The sequence below is a fragment of the Petaurus breviceps genome, unplaced genomic scaffold (genome assembly GCF_028583685.1).
Source record: "Petaurus breviceps papuanus isolate PSGF00001 unplaced genomic scaffold, PetGlider_PUasm1.0 90775, whole genome shotgun sequence".
Taxonomy (NCBI): Eukaryota; Metazoa; Chordata; class Mammalia; order Diprotodontia; family Petauridae; genus Petaurus; species Petaurus breviceps.
The window spans coordinates 14,310,391-14,332,112 of record NW_027187342.1 but is presented as its reverse complement, the minus strand read 5'-3'; the positions used below and the strand labels follow the sequence as shown (position 1 = coordinate 14,332,112).

At 39.7% G+C, this 21,722-nt stretch overlaps 1 long non-coding RNA gene and 1 pseudogene across 3 annotated transcripts in view; both read right to left on the bottom strand.

Annotated features, from left to right (window-relative positions):
- Positions 1 to 21,722, bottom strand: part of LOC138146898 (uncharacterized) — a 94,460-nt gene that overhangs the window by 46,199 nt on the left and 26,539 nt on the right. For 2 of the 3 annotated variants that reach the window (XR_011164639.1, XR_011164637.1), the window contains exon 1: positions 9,070 to 9,287. The exons of the other annotated variant lie outside the window; for it this stretch is intronic. This is a non-coding gene — a long non-coding RNA (uncharacterized lncRNA). Of the gene's footprint in view, positions 1 to 9,069; positions 9,288 to 21,722 lie in introns of those variants that run through there. 3 annotated transcript variants of the gene reach the window in all.
- On the bottom strand, positions 811 to 2,717 carry LOC138146902 (ER lumen protein-retaining receptor 1 pseudogene; annotated as a pseudogene).

The window sequence follows — 21,722 nt, the reverse complement described above, 5'->3', positions numbered from 1 at the left end:
CAGATGTAGAAACCAAGGCTGGTAGTTGTTAAATGACTTAGTCAGGGTCACATAGCTCATATTTGAGAGGGGATTTGAACCCGTATCTTCGAGACTCCTAACCAACACTCTCCACTACACCAAGCAGCCTCTCATTCTTTTTTTTTAAGTTCATTTTCATCTTTATTTCAAGTGAACAAGGAGTTGACCATCAATTTTGTACAAAAATGGGACATGACTTCTTTCCTCCCTTTCCATGCTCTTTCCATGACAAAAAAAAACTGACAAAAAAAGATTAAAAATGGAGGGGAGAAGTCACCCCACCAGCCCCTCCTATTCTCCAGAAAAAAAGCTGAAAGAGGGGTCCTGCTGGCCATGGAAGAGGCTGAGTGTTTGGCAAAGTCTGGAGGGAGAAAGAAGCAGACAATAGGGACACGGGGCAGTGGGAAGAATAGATCTCAACTGGGGGACCCCCATTTCTCCCCCAGACAGTTTATAAAAACCTGACAAGACGATGGAAGGAAAAATGAGGAGTTACCTAAATCCCAAGCAAATCAAAAAAGATTTCCCTTTGTTTCTCTAAAAGAGAAAACATTATAAAGAGTCTGAGTTCCTGAGCTTTTGCTTTCCAAGGCTGGGGGTCCCATGCCCTCCTCCCCATCCCCCCCAGCCCTGGGGAAAAGAGGAGGCAAGTGGGAATCCATTGATTCTTTTAAGAAGTTACCCCTGTGCTGGGCAGTTCCTGGGCCTCCCCTGCCCCATCCCACCCATGCTTCTGTGGCCTGTCTCCTCTTGCCACTGCTGCTTCTGCTGCAGAGATGACCTTGGGAGCTACCATGTAGGCAGGCTTAGCTTTTTCCTTTTTAAGACTTTGGTGATGTCGAAGTAGAAAGAAGTCTCAGTAGAGGACATTCTACACCAGGCCAACCATGATAGTGACTTCAGACTGGTAGCACCAGATCCAACTGAGCAGGTATAGCGTCCTGTAGGCACCCAGGGCAAACAGGTAGTGGCTGCTGATGGTCTCAGCTTCTCCCATCTTGCTCACTGTGAACAGCTGCAGCATGATGGCCACAGACTCCGGGTAAATGGAGAAGGTCCACTGGTTCTACAGTGGGGTGAAGTCGTGGTTAACTAGAAGGGCCAAGGTGTCTATGGGGACCACAAGAAACTCCACTCAGAAGTGTCATGGTTGCTGATATATATAGGTGACCTTAAACTTGCTATAGATCTTCCAGACAGTGGTGAAGGAGAAGGCTGTGCAGACCACCTTCACAGACGTGTTGTCAAGGGAGATATAATTAGTGAACTAGATAGTAGTCTAGATAAGGGGCAGTGAAGACCACTGGGAACAGAACCTGACTCATCCCTGAGATTCTGGCATAGGACCAGGACTTCTAGATCTTAAGGAGCAGGATGAGGCCCAGGAGGTGGGAGAGGTCCTCCAGGAATCAGAAGAGGTTCAAGGCTATGGGCTGGGCCAGCTTGGGGCCAGGGGCAGGCTAGCACATGTATGAATCACCAGCAGGGGAGCTCAACTGACAAAGGCCCAGAGCTCCCATTCTTAATAGAACGCAGGGGACATGGGTCCAAATCCAAGCTCTGATTTTTTTGTTCAGTCCCTCCAGCCATGTTCAGCCCCTCCAGCCATGATGAGAAGCCCACTGGATGAGGTTCTTGCACTAAAGTAATAGGAGTCACCCATAGAATCCAAGATAGCAGCTATCCTGTGGGTACCCAACCATCCAGTGCGGGAGTGAGTGAGTTGGGGATGTTAAAAGGGAGGGGAAGCCAATATCCCAGGAAGAGTCCAAATAAAGCTCATTTCATTGGTGTGTGCTTATTTACAATGCTAACTTCTGGCTTCACCTATCGCCTTACCTAGATAAAACCTGTCTTGACCAATCCCTCTTGACCAACTCAAATCCTTTCCATTTTTTGAGGTCCACTCAAGTTCTTCCTCCATGGAGCTTTCACCCATCACCACAGCCCACAGTGATCCCTCTCCCTTATTCAAATTCATGGCATTTATTCATGTGACGTCATGCATCATATCTTTGACATTGATGGAATTTAGTCATAGGATCATAAAAGAGCTAAAAGGGAACTCAGAGGCCATCTAGTCCAACCACCTCATTTATACATGAATAAACTAAAGACCAGAGAGGTAAGGTTATTTGCCTAAGGTCACACAAGTAGTAAATATCAGAGGCAAGATCTGAATCCAGGTCCTTTGACTCTAATCCAATGCTTCCCTTAATGTTACTGACCTTAAGCTTCCCACACATTTATTATACCTTTTCTCCCCAACTAGATTGTAAACTCCTTAAAAGTAGTGACTATAGTTTTTTTGAATCCCTCCTCTACATTGGATTAGAATACTACCCTGTACAATAGGCCCTCAATAAGTACTTGCTTATTTGATCATCTTAAAACAGCAGCTTAACATCTGTCTCTCTCGGGCTAATGGGCCAATCCCCATGGTATAGAGGAATATTCTGAAAGAGAAATTTCATTCCACAACTCAGTTGCATTACAGACTTCAAACTAGATTACAGAGAACATAAGAGTGCTAGGTGGTGTATGTCCTCAAGTAGCTCCCCTTTGCATTGCAAAAGACATTCTTGCAACTGGGAAAAATTCAGGTGGGACCTGGGGAAGGCAACATTGGTATCAGAGAAGAAAGTACAACTGAAAGGGGAAATCTGAACCCCAAAGAGTCCAACCCTTACCTCCATGGCAGTTGAGAGGAAAGCGCATCTAGGAAGGAAACAAGATGGTAATAGTATTCTGAGAATGGGAGCCTGGGGGCAATTGTCCCATGTGAGAACACAAGTTTGCCAAGGACTGTGAGGTGAAGCATGGGGACAGTGTTGTAATGGTGTGGTAGTATGCTTTCTTAGGGAGGAAATGGGCTCTCCTGAAGGTTGATATCCTGGGGCATAGCCCCATTCAGTCTGTACTGCTTATAGCATTTGATTACACTGCCCAAAGGACAAAAATCTAAACTTCTTCAGCTTAGAATTCAAGGTCCTCCCCACCCCACCCCAATATGGACCCAAACTATGCTTCTGACATTATCAGTCACCACTCCCCAAAGTGGACCCTCTACCCTACCCTCTACATAGTCGAATTCTGCCTATATCAACTCAAGTCTATATCCAACTCAATTCACACCTTTTCTTGAATCTTTCCCTTACCACTCTAAACCACAGTGATTTCCCCCATCACTGGGCTCTTGTATTCAATCTCTCTATCACCATGTCATTCATTTGAAACTCATGGACTACCTTATATTCTGAATTATCTTTACACATCTATGTATATTTTGAGAGCTTGTGTTGCATAATGAATTGGGAGCTAACCAAGGAGACACAAGACCTGAGTTCAACTCTTCCTCTTGATGCCTCCTGGCTATATGAAACTGGGTAAGGGTCTCACCTCCTCAGTATTGAAAACAAGTCTCTAAGACCAGAAATCAAAGACTAGTTGGTGACTGGAAGCATGTGTTTCCATACCAAAAATTCCCTACACCAAAAGTATCAAACTGAATCCACCAAACCCTATAAAAGGATCCTTACAGGCTACACATTGACTTCAAAAACCACATGTTAACATTCTATTCTATTCTATTTCTATTTATTTTGTTAAATATTTCCAATTGCATTTTAATCTGGTTTGAGCTGCACCCTGGAGTATCATGGGCAGTGTGACTGATACCTATGCCTTACACCAGTGCCACCCCGATCTAGTCCTAAATGTAGGCTGTACCCAAGATCTCAGTATACCTTTAAAACTGCACACTCCAGACAAAGCTGCAGAGAAATAATCACCCAAGGAAAGAAGCAACTTCAAGAAGCATTACCCCTAATGATGAGTCAAGGTATAGAGAGGAACAGACCCTGGGAACCTAGGTTGATGACTAAATTTTAAAAATGTACCAAGGCTTTTGGGAGACCTTGTACTTATCACCAGGCCTAGGATTTTGTGGTATAAGCTGGGGTGGGGAATCTTTGGCCTCGAGACCACAATTGACTCTCTAGGTCCTCAAGTGCAGTCCTTTGACTGAATCCAAAGTTCACAGATTCCATCAAAGGGCCGCACTTGAGAACCTAGAGGGCCACATGTGGCCTCGAGGCCACAGGCCCCCCACCCCCAGAGGCTATTCCTAGCAAGAAAACACACTCTACTAACAAAGATCATCACCTGCTCTTCCACTTATATAGTCCTAGAGAGTTGCTTGAGGTACTGAAAGAAGGAGTTACTTCCCCAGGCTCATATCCAAGAGGCATATGCTTTAATATTTTAAGCTTTAATAGCTTAAAACCACATTTAGACTTTTGGGACACTCTGTATATGCATGCAGCTATATATCTATATCTATAATCTACCTCGCCAACTAGATTACAAGCTCTTTAAGGTCAGAGACTTTGTATATGCCACTTTGTCCCTTTCTAGTAGTCATCTAAAGTGTCAGGCCTGGAGTCAGGAAGACTCATATTACTGAGTTCAAATATAGCTTCAGACACTTACTAGCTGTGTAACTGGGCAATTCACTTAATCCTGTTTGCCTCGGTTTCCTCATCTGTAAAATGAGCTGGAGAAGGAAATAACAAACCACTCTAGCATCTCTGCCAAGAAAACCTCAAATAAGGTCACAAGGAGTCAAACACAACTGAAAAATGGCTGAACAACAATGATCTCATAATACCTTTCTCTTTCATAGTAGGTTATCAAGAACTTGGAAATTGATTGGAAAAAAATCTTCTGAAGAAACATAAGAGGAAATACAACTTAATAACTAGTAGTGGTATTACTAATTTTTCAGACTATCATTTACATCATCAAGTTATTTTCATTTTTTTTTCTCTCCCAGAAAAAAACAAAACTTGGGGATCTAGTTTTTATCTGATGAGAAGTATCTTCCTAAACTCTCTTATAGTTTGGTGCAAATTAGAGACAGAAAAGTCATGGGGATTTTCAGCTGATTTTCATCAGCCCTTAGTGTGAAGGCTAGACAGAATCTATGTAAATGACTGTCCTAAGGAATCAGAAAAGCAGACAATGCAGCAGATGCCAGAAGTTCATTTAAATATTAGGCTCAGAGATGGAATTAGTTTGGTCAAGCTGCTAAAATGAAAAGGCAGGAAAGGAAATGCCCTGGAGAAGTGCTGAGTGTTTCATCTTGAATCCATTTGTTGAGTAAACACATTTATTTACAAACTTCTTGTACTCCAACTTATTCCTAGAATCACTGTTTGCACAAACTCAGTCTGACTTAGGTAGAATTAAAAAATGACCAGCAATGTTCCCAGATTAATTTCCCATCCCTCAATCCCTTATTTAAATTTGTTAAAAGGACCTAATCCAATGGGAAGTTTACAAAATATTTTAATTTCATCTTGGAAATAGTTACAGCATGCTGGCAAACTAAGGCGCTTAGAGCCTCCAGCCCGAACGTGGCTGTGACGACCGTCCAGACTGCAACTGTTTATGAGATGCAAACGCAAACATACCCAACACTTCTTTGGGAAAACCTTCCATCCTCACTGACACTTACTGCTGACTTACAGATGGGACCAGTGCTGAGATTTCAAACATACCACAGGAGAAACACACACACACACATACACACACACACTCACTCACGTACACACACACTCACGTACGCACACCCCTCAGGACACAAGTTACCCAGAAAGTCGAATGGGTGTGTTTTCAGAAACATCCCAGCATAGGGCTTCATTTTACCATTACATGTATGCACACATTGAGTAAACATAAAGTAAACACAAGACTAGTGGCAAACCACATGCCTTTTAGGTAGTACAGAGGTCCCGAGGATAACCAGGCTAGTCTCCTGGCACAGTCCATGCTTCCTCAGGATTGTGAACTGTCCTTTGCCCTTTAGTATCCACAGCTTCCTGTGTCCAGCAAAGAGAAACAAGAAAACCACATCACAGCAGACAAAATATCCCACAAGATGGGGTATAAAATAAACTGACCCACTGGACTAGAAAGGACAGTAAGGACTATGGGAAAAGGCTTCCTTCTTGGCTCAATGTGGAACCTACTAGCCAGTTTTGCTATGAAACACTTCCTTCATCACCTCTTGAGCATTTGAACTCTTATAGGTCATGTTGCCAGTACCCCTCACAAGTTCAGGAAGCCCCCTCCACCTTTACAAGACCTTTTGATGATGGCTTCATCTAACCCCCATATGAGTCGCTGATTATAGCCCCACACCAACTAGATGGAGTGCCCCATTCAATTTCCCACAAAATGGAGTTTGAGAATAAAAACACATATTGTATGTTGGTTTACATTTCCTGAACAAGCCCGGGAATGGCAGGGAGGAAGGCATTAAAAGGACCATTTCCCAAGTACCACGCTACATTTTAACATCGGCACTCTAGATGACCTTAAAAAGAGAGCCATTCTGTTGGCTAAAATTCCATATAATTCTTTGAAAACGCTCCTGTATGATCCCATTTAAATTTCCCGAATCAATATGGCTTTAACACAAATATGTCCAATGACAACAATCCATATTGCAGGGGAAAGAGAAAGGGAGGGATGAACATTTTTCTAGGAAATTGGAAATTTGGTTATATTGAAGGTATCAGAGCACAGGTAAAAAGGGGTTTCACGTCATTGCTCTATCCCTAGAATGCTATCTTCTCTTAATCTCCTTCCTTTTATTAAACATCAGGTCATAGGTTTGGGGTCACATTAGACCCCAGAAGAGAAGGTGGGAGAGCCAGCTTCTTCTGAAGGATCACAGACTCACAGAATGTCAGAAAAAGAGGCCTTAGAAATATCGAGGTCCAGTCCCTCATTTTTCAGAGAAGGTAGATGAGCTTTGTACACAGGAAGTCAATGTTTGCATGTACTATACTCCTCCATATCTTCTTCCCAAAATAAACTGCAAATCAGCCAGCCCTTACTTAGGGAAGGCCAGCGTGACTCAGTAAGAAACCTGAACTGAATTGTTTTATATATCTTTTTATTATTATTATTATTTTCAAGTAGATACAGTAATTGGTTAAGGATTCTTTACAATTAGAACATTCGTTATACTTCTTTCTTTCTTTCTTTTTTCTGGCCTGGTCCTCTGATTTCATTGGTATAAGAAACTTCCAGTGAAGACACTAACTCTACCAATGCAGGTGGCAGCTGTTCTGAAACTTAAAGCTTGAGAGTTCCTTGGGAACTGAGAAATTCAGTGACTTACCCAGAGTCACACAGCCAGCAGGTACAAGAGGCATTCCTGATCCCAAAGCTGGAGCTCTCTATCCATTATCCTAGTACTGGAAAATAGTTGACTCTCTAGTCTTGTTTACCCTACTGGTTTGTTTTGCAAATAGAAGGCTAAGGTCACCAAGTTCATTGAGTGTCATCCAACACCCACTTTTTGACATTTGTTCCATCTCTTTCATTGACCACTCCTTTGTATCAAAGCTATCTTTCGTCATTTGAATATTGCCTCCTCTCCTAGCTCTAGCTTTCCTTTGGTGGCAATGAGGAGAAGGCGAAAGTAAGGTAAAATGGTAGTTGGTGAAACAAGAGGCTCATTCATACCCTGAATAACCATCCCTAAATGACTAATAATCAGAGATGACCAGCCTTGAAACCTCACACTCCCCTTTGATTCTCTTTCTCTTCCTGGACACCTACATTCATTAGTTGCCAAATCCTACTGACTCTAGCTCTGTTGTCTTTCTCATCTGTCCTCTCCTTTCAATTTCTCCTGCACCCACACTAATTTAGTCCCTCACCTGTCCTAACCAATGTACAATAGTTGTCTAACTCTTCTCTCCCACTCCCAAACTACCACCAGATTTATCTTCTTGATGAATATTTTTAATCCTTCCTCTGCTAAAAATCTTTCAATGACTTCCCATTACCTATCAAATAAATATTCTTCAGTATGGCATGAGAAGCCTTACACAATATGGCCCCAGCCTAGCCACAATGTGTCCCCTAGTCTTCCTACACTTCTCATTCACTGATCCTCCACATGTTCCCTAAACTCCAACCAAACTGAACTCAGCATTTCCCCACCATAACTCAGTTTCCCAACTCCACACCTTTGCCCATGTTCTTCTCTCCAAATGAATTGCCCTCCCCTATATTTCCTGTCAAATTGCTACCCATTTGTTAAAGCCCAATTCAAAATGGTACAGTGGGTAGAACACCAGGCCTAGGAGCCAGGAAGACCTGAGTTCGAATGTGACCTCAAACAGTTACTAGCTGTGTGACCCTTAAGTGTGAAGTCACTTACTTCAGTTTGCCTCAGTTTTCCCATCTCTAAAATAAGGATGACAATAGCACCTACCTCCCAGGGTTGTTGTGAGGATCAAATGAGATAATAATTATAAAGCACTGGGGCAGCTAGGTGGTGCTGTGAATACAGCACTGGCCTGGAGTCAGGAGGAGCTGAGTTCAAATCCAGCCTCAGACATTTAACACTCACTAGCTGTGTGATCCTGGGCAAGTCACTTAACCCCAACTGCCCTCCAAAAAAGGAAAAAAAAAAGCAAAATAAATTAATTATAAAGCACTTAGCACAGTGCCCAGCATATAATAAGCACCATATAAATGCTAGCTATTATTCTTCTCCATGAAACCTCTCTCCCATCTGCTAGATCACTTTCTTTCTCTTTCCCTGATGACCACAGTGCTTTCCTCATACCTCTTTGGTGGTTTGTCATCTATAGGTAACTTCTGCTACTGTTATTCATGTGTATTTTCTTATCTGCCATACCAGATAGCTCTTTTGAGAGCAAAGACTATGTTCCCTATAGCACTAAACATAGTATGTTATATAGAATAGGCACCTGAAGAGAAAAAAATTTGTAAAAATTAACAGTCAACATACCTCAATATGTTTTTGTACAAAGAAAGTTGAGATTTGTGAAAATTTTCTTACGTACTTTTAGCACCAACCTGAAACACAACCGTGAATATGTGGTAGGCAAAGATATTAAAGGTCGAAACATCACTAGGGTCTGCAGCTGAAAAGGTCCACATACATGTAATCAGAGAGCACAGAACATGTTGAGATATACTATTAATCAGTTTCAATACCTGAGAGCAACTTGGATAAGAACTTTGGCCAGGAGGAAAGGATCATTGGAGGCTGAGTAACTAGTTGGCGGATCGCGAGCACCAAGTGTGGGAAACAAAGTGGAAATTCTGGATCTCAGGAAGACACATTGCAACATTCTCTATCAAAGGAGTCCAGAGGCTGAGTCAGAATAGGAAAAGACCCAGGTCACCCCGAAGAGTCACAAATTAAAAACCAACTGTGCAATGCCCTATAATTGCTCAGTGTGTTGCTATGACATGTCAAAAGATTTCATCATTTTTAACTTTGCTTAGAATGACAATTAACTGTCTTGTTAACTGATTTTGAAACTAAAGAATATTCATATTGCGTGTGAAAGAACCTTTAGTACCCAAAAGAACAAGACCTGGGACTCAACAGAGAACACTCAGAGAGTTTCTTCATTCTAAGGAACTTTTTTAAAAAATACATTTCCCAGGACTCTCCTGGAAGGGAAAAAATTAAAAGTAATGTAGTTTCAGAAATTTTGAAATATTTTTACTACTTTTTTTTTTTTGCTTTTTGGAGGGCAATTGGAGTTAAGCGACTTGTCCAAGGTCACATGGCTAGTAAGTGTTAAGTGTCTGAGGTCAGATTTAGACTCATGGCCTCCTGACTCCAGGGCCGGCACTCTATTCACTGCACCACCTAGCCACCCCTTAGAGAGAACTTTATTATTATTATTATTATTTGCTTTTTGGAGGGGGGAAGAAGGTAGGGCAACTGGGGTTAAGTGACTTGCCCGAGGTCACACAGTTAATTTGGTGTTAAATGTCTGAGGCTGGATTTGAACTCAGGTCCTCCTGACTCCAGAGCTGGTGCTCTATTCATTGTGCCACCTAGCCGCCCCAGAAATTTTGAAATAATTTTAAACAGATCTGGGATTTAGGAGTCAAGGAATAGAGTTAGTTAACAAGCATTTATTAAATTCTTACTCTGTGCCAGTCATTATACTAAATGCTGGAGATACAAATAAAGACAAAAACATAACCCCTGCTCTCATGGAACTCACATCATAATGGAGGAGACAACATGCAAACAACTATGGACATACAAAATATATACAATGTAAAAGGGGGGAGGGGAAGGGAAATGGGGGAGAAGGAGAAAAGGGAAAGGTCTCTTTCCAAGGTGGGGTTTGAGTTGAGTATTAAAGGAAGCCGAGAGGGAGAACATTAAAGGAATGGGGGTCAGAAAGAGAGAAGGCTTTAAATGTCGGACAAAGAAGTTTATATTTGATCCTAAAAGTTATGGGGAACCAATGGAGTCTATTGAGTAGGGGAGGAAAACACCATAGTCAGACATGTGCTTTAGGAAAATCATTTTGTTATCTATAAGGAACTGGAGATAAACTTACACTGGATTTATGTGTCCATCTACCATTTTGAAACAAATGTCATTTAGGCCTTCATTTTTAGGATTTTTCATGAATTTTAATAAATTAATGTAGCAGCAAGCACCCCAGCATCCCCAGGGTGTCTGCCAATACAGGTTCTTGGATCTGCTTTGATAAAGGAAAGCAACTCAAAATGGGTTAACAAACTTACTTTAATCAGTCAAATATGTATCGTTTACCTAGTTCAGGGGAAAAAGGTCAGCACCCCAAACTTCAAAGTATACAGACAGAATTATCAAGCAGAAACAGATCAAATAGACAGCTTTCCAAATTGTCCAGCCATTACATCCATACCAAATCAACACCTGGGTTTCAACATCTGGGTTCTTCAAAGGCGGGGGGGCTCTCAACAACGGCTTCCCAGAATCCAGATCAAATCACAGAACACTTCTCAAAGTGAGCCCCAAAACAAAGCTACACATCAGGGCTTATATAGCCTTCTCCTGGCTCAGAGAATGTAACAACCTTTTGGACCCACTGGCCAATCAAGAAGTATCAACTGAAAAACAAGCCACCCACCCCAGGCTCCTGGTGCACTTTAGCCTAGGGGCAGGGAAGATCTTTAAAATTTACATTCCCATTACAATTAAGTCCACAAGTAAAAGTCATAGAGCTGTGTGGTATCTCTGAGGAAGAACTACAGGTCACTGAAGCACCAGTTACAATAAAGAACTTCTTTTTTTTTTTTTTTTTTTGGAGAGGGGAGGGCAGGGCAACTCAGGTCCTCCTGACTCCAGGGCCCATGCTCTATTCATTGTACCACCTAGACACCCCAAGGAGCATCTTTTGATGTTCCACCACTCACTATTTGATCCCATGGCCTCATATTATGAACATGAACAACTAACGGAGAAGTCTGTTGTCCTCCTGGAGTTTAGACTCAAGATATGACAGGGAAATACCTGAGATATATCAAAGATGAAAACCTCTGGAAGCTCCCTGTGATTTGTGTGATTCAAGTCATCATTGATCCTGCCCAAAGTAATCTACAAGGTAGGACTATAAATGATGAAATCTTCAACAAAACTTCAGAAGTCAAGAAGGGTTATAAGTGATATTTTCATTCCTGCTGCTCATTGAAGGCAAGAGCTTCAAAAAAATTGAGGAGCTTTAGAGAAGTAAGTAACTAGTTAAGAAGCTAGCCTCTAAGAATGTAATTTGTATTTCTGAGCTTAAAATTTCTAGCTTAAAATATAGGAATGATGGGCCCTTGAGCAGAAATGAAATGTACCTAATGAGAGTAAGAAAAAAACAAAACAGTTTCCTAGATTCTGATCAAGAGGTCTTTAAACTAAAAATGAAGAGGGAAGGAGAAAACTGCCCATATACAGCTTCCAAACTTGATACCATGGAGACCAGCAAATATCATAAAGGAAGGAGAGTTTCAGTAGAAAAGACCAATAATTCAGAAGAGATAATAAACAAGTAGAAATCAAGGAAGAAATTCCATTTGCTCAGATGTCTATATATAAAGTAAAGACAATCAAAGGGCATGAACAGGAAGTTCCTAAAGTAAGAAAGCTATCAAAATGTCATGGGACCTCCCTTCTTTCCCAATGGCCTTTGCAGTCCTTCAGCCCAGACTCAAGATGGTAATAGGTCAGAAATATATAATGTAGTAATGATAGTTCACATTTAAATGGCACTTTAAGGCTGGCAAAATGCTTTATACACATGCATAATCTCTTGTGATTTTCACAAAAACCCTGTGAGATAAGCATTAAAGTTATTATCTCCATTTTATAAATGAGGAAACTGAGGCTGAGATAAGAGAACTTATCTAGAATGACAAAATTAATCAATCAATACATTTATTAAGTGTCTACTTAATAAATCCCAGGCACTGTGCTAAGCACTGGGGATAAAAAAAGTGGCAAATACAATTCATACCTTCAAAGAGCTTACAATCTAATGATGGAGATAACAATCCAATATTCTACGCATTAAGCCAGACTTTCTCACAGTAGCCTTAGATGTATAACTAAGGGTCTTCCTAGAAAGTCATGGAATATCAAATTCACAACCTCCTCTAGTATGTACCCACCCCAAACCAAATGTAATTGGAAAATGTTTAATAAAATAAATACAAATACAATAAAATATAAATAATGTTAATTTGTGGTTTTCTAATATGCTGCTTGCAAAGATCCATGTCTATCTGAGTTTGACAGCAGTGATGTAGAGAGACAATAAGGTAATGAGTTCTGCCCTAATCCTCTCACTGATTCAAAAATTGCTACTTAACCTCCTCCCTGTTCCATGAAAAAGAGAGGATGAACATACAGAATTTAAAAAATAAAATCCTTTGAGGATAAAAAAAATACCAGCTGAAGAACTGAGTAAGCTTATGACTATAAATATTATCATAAAACTCCCTGATCCTGCTACCTAACAATGCCTCAATGTAAGCCTGCACTGATTCACATATTACCCCATCTCAATACCCTAGGTGGAAGTCATCCAAAATGTTTATCTCTTTCCCAGTGTGGGTTGATGGGCTATAAGTTTGAGGCATTTTCTCATCTCAACTCCTGTCATACACGCAGGACGTAAGCATGGCCATGCAGGTCTAGAAACCACACCCTGCATCATGAATGCCCCTGAGTATGGAAGTCTCTCTTCCTCACCTCAAGTCCAGACTGAGAAGAAGTTCATCCTTATTCACCTTCTTCACCTTAAGTGGAGACGGCCAAAGTCTGCGGAAATATTTGCCTGCCTTTCCACTCTTAAAACCCCTGCATTATATGGGAATTCTATTCTTCAACCTACCATTCTTATCTCCACCCTAAAGCAGTCCCCAGCAAGGGCTGAAAGCTGTTGAGTCTTCTGTTGCTCATTCTTGGGATTTTTCAGGCCTTTAGTTTGTATGCATTTCCTTGAGAAAGATTTAGTTTGCTTTGAGTAGCACCTTCACCCTCAGGAAAGATTTAGGATACCCTGGACTGTTCCTTTCACCAGACCAGAAGCAAACACTTCTTCTGCCTTCCTGCAAGTTTTCTCCTTTCTCAGGAAAGCAGACAAAGGGTTCAGACTTCTCTGGGACACTCTTCCACCTTGTCCAGGACGCCCAGGTCTTCCAGACAATTTCTTACCTTGGTAAAGAATCCGGGACTGAAATAACCATTCTTTACCTGCTGTAGTCCTGGACAAATTGCCTATATTTCCCACTACCACGACTAACAGATCCCTCAGGGATCTCTGAATCCTCAGTTCTCACCCAGTTTATAACCCTGAAATTTGCCTCTTCTATCACTCCCAAACCAGAATAGTATAATGAATTAAAAGGTTTTTTTTCAAGAATAATAACTCAGTAGAAAAATCTTGCCATATTAAAAACTTAAGGGACAATTTCTTTTAGACATTCAAGTTGAAACATCAATGGAAAGAAGAGAAAAATTCCAAAGGGTCAATTAAATTGGATCAGAAATATATTAAAATAATTAAAATACTATTCTTTCCATTTTTAATAACTCAAGCAAAAAAGAGATGAAGGAAAAAATTGGGAAATTACAAAATTATATCCAAGCACTAAAGATATTCATAGAAGTTTTAAATAACATAATAAATAAAGTCAAGTAATACCAAAGACAAAACTGAAAAATAAGTGAAAATTGTTACAAATTAAAAGAAACTAAATGGGGACAGCCAGGTAGCACAGCGAGTAAGAGCACCAGCTCCAGTGTCGGGATGACCTGGGGATTGAATCCGGGCTCAGATACTTAGCACCACACCCAGAAATAACTGGCCGTGTAACCTTGAGCAAGTTACTTAACCCCGAATTGCTTAGGGGCGGCCAGGTGGCTCAGCAAGTAAGAGCACCGGCTCCAGTATTGGGATGACCTGGGGATCAAATCCAGGCTCAGATACTTAGCACCACACCCAGAAATAACTGGCCATGTAACCTTGAGCAAGTCACTTAACCCCAATTGCTTTAAAAAAAAATTATATATGCAGATGACAGTGCAAGAAGCAAAATCATTAGATTGGTTGAGTACCAAAAGACACAAAAAAATAAAAGATTTATCATATATCAAAAATTTAATTAAAAACAATTTTCCACAGTACACAAGACAAAGTAATATTTGGCAAGTAGAGACAATATAGAGGACAAGAACATCAGCAATGAGAAAGCCAAAATATGATTTACTGAGGAAAATAATTGAGAAACTACAATGTTACAAAGAAAAGAAAAAAATTCTACTCCCATCAAGAAAGAAAAAAGAAACTATATATTTAAATACATTTTAAAGTAATATTATACTTTTCAATTACAACAAAGTTAAACCAGAATCCACATCTTAAATTTGAACTCAAAAATTGCATACCTTGCATACATGACCATAAGGGGTTTTTTTGTTTGTTTGTTTTTTAAGCAACCGGGGTTAAGTAACTTGCTCGAGGTTACATGGCCAGTTATTTCTGGGTGTGGTGCTAAGTATCTGAGCCTGGATTCGATCCCCCAGGTCATCCTGACACTGGGGCCGGTGCTCTTACTCGCTGTGCTACCTGGCCGCCCTGAACCATAAGGTTTTAAAACAAGCATCAAGGGGCAGCTAGATGGCAAAGTGAATAGAGCACTGGCCCTGGAGTCAGGAGGACCTGAGTTCAAATGCACCCTCAAACTCTTAACAAAACTAGCAATGTGATACTGGCCAAGTCACAACCCCAATTGCCCTACCTTCCCCCCTCCAAAAAAAAATAAAGCAAGCATCAATTTCAATGACAGACAAGACCTGAAATAATATATCAACAGAAATCACAAGGAAAAAGACATATAAAGGGGTGGCTAGGTGGCGCAATGAATAGAGCACTGGCCCTGGAGTTACGAGGACCTGAGTTCAAATATGGCCTCAGACACTTAACACTTACTAGCCATGTAACCTTGGGCAAGTCACTTAACCCCAATTGCCCCTCCAAAAAAAAAAAAGCAAAAAAAAGACATAAAAATACTAATAGAAAAATTGAGTTGAAAGCTACATAGATGATGCACTTAGATAATAACAATGTACTAAACCTTGTGCTACTTCAAGTTAAGGTTGCATATATTATATGATTTGAATAGATATAAATTGGGTTGGATCTTCTAATGAAAACTTATTAAAGGAGATTATGCTAGATAGGCAGGGATGGATAGGGGTCATGATCTACATCTTTGGAGAGAACATCCAAATTGATGAGATCATATAACCATTTGAGAATAGAAATAAGAACAAAGTATGTGCATTTTAAAAATTGTAATAGAAATGAAACTAGCATTTGAAATAAATATGCGTGTTATGATAAGCACAAAAAGAGAAAGAACACTAAAATGTATGTATATATACTAACAAAAGAATATTAAACAGGGAATAAAACCAAAAATAAAGGGAAAAAAAATGTCAGTCTTTCAAGTAAAACTCCTGTTAAGCCTCAAGGACATATAAGATTGAATAACCTAAACATCAGAAATACAGTTTGTTTTAATAAGGAGTTCTAGTAATTGCAATAGTTAAGAGATCAAAATATACCTCATTCTCTTTTGACAATACCATAAACAATGAGAAAAAAATAAAAGGTAAATGATAGCAAACACAAATGATCTCAAGTCACTTAATTTTTTTAAAGGTATTACCAATAGGATCAAGGAACAAAACTCATCAATACATTATTTACAAGAAGCGTGTTTGAGGCAAAAAGATATAGCTAAATTAAAATTGAAAATGGTATAAAGCATGTAGTGCAACTCCAAGTTCACAAAAATTTAGGTGAATGGAATACCAATAAAATATTCTCACATTGAAAAGATGGCATTTTGCTGATATGGAAAGCTTAGGGTCAATAAAAGGGGTCATATTTTATGAATATCTAGAAAAATATAAATTCTCAAAATTGAAATAGTAGGAAATTAAAAACTTAAATAGACAAATATTGGAGGAAATAGGATGATGTCATCAATGAATTAGCACATTTTAAAAAATGGTTCAGTAGAATACTTACAAGTTTTCCAAGATCAAATAATCCTGGTTACACAGATTATTTATAAACAGAGGAGAATATGTGTTATTTTCCCAATATCTTTTATGATATTAGAGAGTGCTGATTTTTAAAAACCAGGTGAAGATAACACTAAAAAAGAAATTATAAAATAATTTCATTGATGAAGAGAATGTTCTCTATTCAGAAATTATTATTCAAAAATCCTAAATAAAATATCATTCTTAGAGCATAGAAATACATCCTCCAGGGCCGCTAGGTGGCACAGTGAGTAAGAGTGCCAGCCCCAGCATCGGGAGACCCAGGATTGGTTCCGGCCTCAGATACTTGTCACCCACAGAAAATCACTGGCTGTGTAACCTTGAGCAAGTTACTTAACCCCAATTGCAAGAAAGAAAGAAAGAAAGAAAGAGAGAAAGAAAGAGAGAAAGAAAGAGAGAAAGAAAGAAAGAAAGAAAGAAAGAAAGAAAGAAAGAAAGAAAGAAAGAAAGAAAGAAAGAAAGAAAGAAAGAAAGAAAGAAAGAAATACATCCGCCCCACCCAAAAAAAAAAAACCCATTCATTATGATCAATCAAGGTTAATGTTGGGCAAGCAAAACTATTTCATCATCAGAAAGTTTGTCAATATTATGAAATACATTAAGCAAAAAACTCCTCCCAAAATGATATCAATAGATGTGAGAAAAGCCTGCAATAAAATTTAGCCTTCATTCATTGTTTTTATAAAAGAAAAACACTAAAAAGAGTACACAAGAGTTTTTCTCATCACAAGAAAAAGTATCTTATCTTAAGCCAAAAACCAACATAATATGCTTTGGAGCTACATTAGAAGCATTCACACTAAAAACAAGTACAAAACAAGAATATCCCTCACCAACGCTTTTTACTTGATATGGGAAATTCCAATAGTTACCATAAAATAGGTTTTAAAAAATTAGAAGGACTGACCTTAAAAATGGGAAGATCAAATCATCATTATCTGCATGTGACATAAGGATAAATCTAGAAAATCCCATTGTCTCAAATATAAAATTAATGGATAAAATAAATTATTTCAACAGTCATGGGACACAAGACTAAGCCACAAGTATAATTTCCATTCTTACTTACTAGTAATTAAAATCAGGAAAGCAAAATAAAAGCTATTTATAATGACAATTAAAAAATGTTAAAAATATTTGTGAATTAGCCCTCCAAAAAATACACAGAACCTGATTAAGGAAAATTGTAAAATTAAAATGGCCAAAACAAAGGAGGACACAAACAATTGGAAGGAATGGACTGGATTGATATAGTAAAAATGACAATTCTCCCCAAAATAATTTATGTATTAAATGGTATACCAATGAAAGTCCTAAGGGGCTTTTTAAATTCTGAACTTAAACGCCAAATAAAAATGACATGTCCACATTTAACATAGAACAGAAAATGAGTATAATACCATTTTATTTTACATTTCTCAAATTATTAATGATTTATAACATCTTTTAATATGGGTAGCTGCAGCAGACTTCTTCCTTTGAGAACTGCCTGTACATATCCTTTAATTGTCTGTCTATTGAGGAATGGCTCTTGTTCTCAAATATTTGAATCATTTTCTAATGAATCTTGGATAACAAATCTTTGTTTTTGTTTTGTTTTGTTCTGTTTTTATTTATTTATTTATCTATTTATTTATTTATTTATTGTTAATGCTTTATTAACTTCTGATTTACATCATTCGTTTCCACCAGATTTTGAGTTACAAATTTTCTCCCCATTTTCCCCCCACCCATCCCCCCAAAACAGCAGTCCCACAGGATATCCCCACCTCCAATCTGCTCTCTCCCATATTTTCTCCCATACCCATTTCGACTTTTCCAGTGGATCTCTATGCCTCAGTGCCTGTACATCCCATTTCTTAATTACATGTAAGATGGTATTAATAATAGTGTGTGTGTATATATATATATATATATATATATACATACACACACACACACACACACACACACACACACACATATATTTGAATATTTTATTTTAAAACTTTCAATCCCAGATTCATTCCCTTCCCCCCCCTGCCACCCACCCCCACTGGGGAGACAAGCAGTTCAGTATAGGTTGTACATGTGCGGCTAATGCAAAACAATAATATAGTAGACATATTGTAAAAGACTGACTACATTTCCCTCCCACCTGTTCTATTCTCTACTTTGATCCTGTCCCTTTTCAAAAGTGGGTGCTTCCAACTTCCCTCCCCCCCAGCCTGCTCTCCCTTCCATCATCCCCCCTCTCATCTCCTTCCCCCCCATTCTCCTAGAGGGTGAGATCCCCTATTTAGTGTGTATTTCCCTCCCTCCTCAAGCCAGATTCAATAGGAATAAGGTTGACCCATTTCCTTCTGCCCTCCTACTCTTCCCCTCCATTGCAACCATTTTCCCCTGCCTCTTCTGTATGAGATAGTTTGCCCCAATCTGTCTCTCCCCATCTCCTCTCATTATACTCCTCTCACCTCTCAATTTCCCCTTTTAAGTATCATCCCTTCCTGTTCAGTTGGTCCCATGCCCTCTATCTATGTATACCTGTAAACGTATATACACACATTCACATATGTATTTGTAATGTAATGCCAAAAGAAAGGCAACTTCCCAAGGTTCAGAATACCAGCATAGGTGCTCTCCATTTTATTCAGTGACAAACCAAGAACAGAGAAGATCAAAACATGACATCATTCCAAATACAGCATTTACTAAGTGTGATTAAATAATCTCCAAGTACTACCCCACCCCTGGATCTTCCAATCATTCAATCAATTACAAAGTCCCTGTTCTAAATACTACTCCACCCCTAGGCTATACCTTCATTTAGTTCACCACAAAGCCCCTCTTCTCAAATGGAGATTAGTTTCCAAACATAAGTAAACTACATTCATTTGTTCAACCACAGAACACAAAAAGGTCAAAAGTTCCCCCCCCTGGATCACAATTGAATCTACCCCAGAGTTACATCAAGTTTAAACATAGCACTTAATACCCAAATGGAGGTCTTTTCTTCATCTTGACGCGAGGCAAGTTCTCAGCAATCTTAGTTCCTGGGGAGACAAGGCTTAGCAAGGCCATAAGATACATTGCCAATCCCTTCATGAATTTATCCTCTGTCTGTAGAACAGTCCTAGAACCCCTGAACACATTAGCAAAGCCCTCTCCCAGGATTTCTGTAAACATACAACAAGAAAATCCTTCTTCAGGGCTTCTGAACCAACAGAAAGGCTCCCAGACCCCTGCAACAACAGCACTGTCCTTCACCAGTGGACAGTATTCACTCTGTCTGCAGGACAGTCTCAGGGCTTCTTAGCGAACAGCCAGGTTCCAGGACTTCTTCAACAAAAGGACTGTCTTTCACCAGTGGACAAATCTGGCAAAACAACATCAAAACAGACAGACAAAGTACCAGCAAAACAGCCATGTCTCCTCAGTCCTTGGCAGCTCAAGGGGCAGGTCTCAAAAGTCCAGGGCAATTCAAAGCGGCCACCAGCAATTCTCTTAGTCTCTCTCTCTCCACGAGGTGCTGCTTCCAAAAAGATCTTCCGCCTCTCTCTAGTGTCTCTCCAAATCTACATCACCAGCTCCTCCCAGTTCAGGACTTTCTTTTCACATCAACAAGCCCATCCCACAGGTGGGATTAACAAACTCTGGGTTTTAACACAATCAATTTGAAAACCAAGCCAATACAGGGGAATCTTTAATTGCCATTACTATCACAGTATTCATATGCCCACATTCCCTCATATAAAGACATATATATTTCTAATCTCTTCAACTACTGAGAAAAGTTTCATAAGTTACAATTATTGTTTTTCCATGTAGGAATGTTAATAGTTCAACTTTGATAAGTTCCTTATGATTTCTTTTCCCTGTTTACCTTCTCATGCTTCTCTTGCTTCTTGTATCTGAATGTCAAATTTTCTATTCAACTCTGTTTTTTTCAGCAAGAATGCCTGAAAGTCCTGTATTCCACTGAATGACCATATTTTCCCCTGAAACATGATACTCAGTTTTGCTGGGTAGGTGACTCTTGGTCTTAATCCCAGCTCCCTTGACCTCCGGAATATCACATTCCAAGCCCTTCGATCCCTCAGTGTAGAAGCTGCCAGATCCTGTGTTATCCTGATTGTGTTTCCACAATATTCAAATTGTTTCTTCCTGGCTGCTTGTAATATTCTCTCTTTAATCTGGGAATTCTGGAACCTGGCTATAATATTCCTAGGAGTTTTCTTTTTGGGATCTTTTTCAGGAGGTGATCGGTGGATTCTTTCAACCTCTATTTTGCCCTCTCGTTCTAAAACATCAGGGCAGTTTTCTTTGAGAACTTCCTGGAGGATGCTTTCTAGGTTCTTACTTTGGTCATGGCTTTCAGGTAGTCCAATAATTTTTAAATTATCTCTCCTGGATCTATTTTCCAGGTCAGTGGTTTTTCCCATGAGATATTTCACATTGCCTTCTATTCTTTCATTTGTTTGGATCTGTTTGACAGCATCTTGATTTCTCATAAAGTCATTAGCTTCCATTTGCTCCAATCTAATTCTGAAGCAATGATTCTCCTCAGTGAGCTTTTGAGATTCTTTTTCCATCTGGCAAATTCGACTTTTTAAGGCATTCTTCTCCTCATTGCCTTTTTGAGCCTCCTTTGCCATTTGAGTCAGTCTGTTTTTTAAGGTATTATTTTCTTCAGTCAGGCTGTGACTCTCATTTCATAATTTTCTTGCATTGTTCTCATTTCTCTTCCCAATTTTTCTTTCACTTCTTTTATCTGCTTCTTAAGGTCCTCTATGGCCTGTAACCAGCTTGTATTTTTGAAGCTTTTGGTGCAGGAGTACTGACTTCACTGTTTTCCTCCTGTTCCATGCCTTGCTCCTTCTTATCCCCAAAATAGGAGTGTAACGTTGGAGTCTTCTGTCTGCTTTGTTTCCTCTGCCTGCTCATTTTGCCACTCAATTATTTGACTTTTGGGCTTTTTGCCACAGTAGGACTCTGCCACCAGACAGGGGAGTTTTCGTCCCAAACGCTGGGGTTTTCTCAGCTGCCGGAGGTATTAGATGGGTGCCCTCTCTGAGGTCTCCACAAGCTCTGGCAAGCTGGACACACACCCCAGGACCTCCACCCTAGACTGCAATCCAGATCCAAGCAGGTTAAAGCAAGAGCGATTACCCCTCAGACTGGTGCTTGGTCCCCCTACACTCTGCAGGCCAGGAGCTGAAGCCGCCATGTGGCGCTGGCAGGCTGT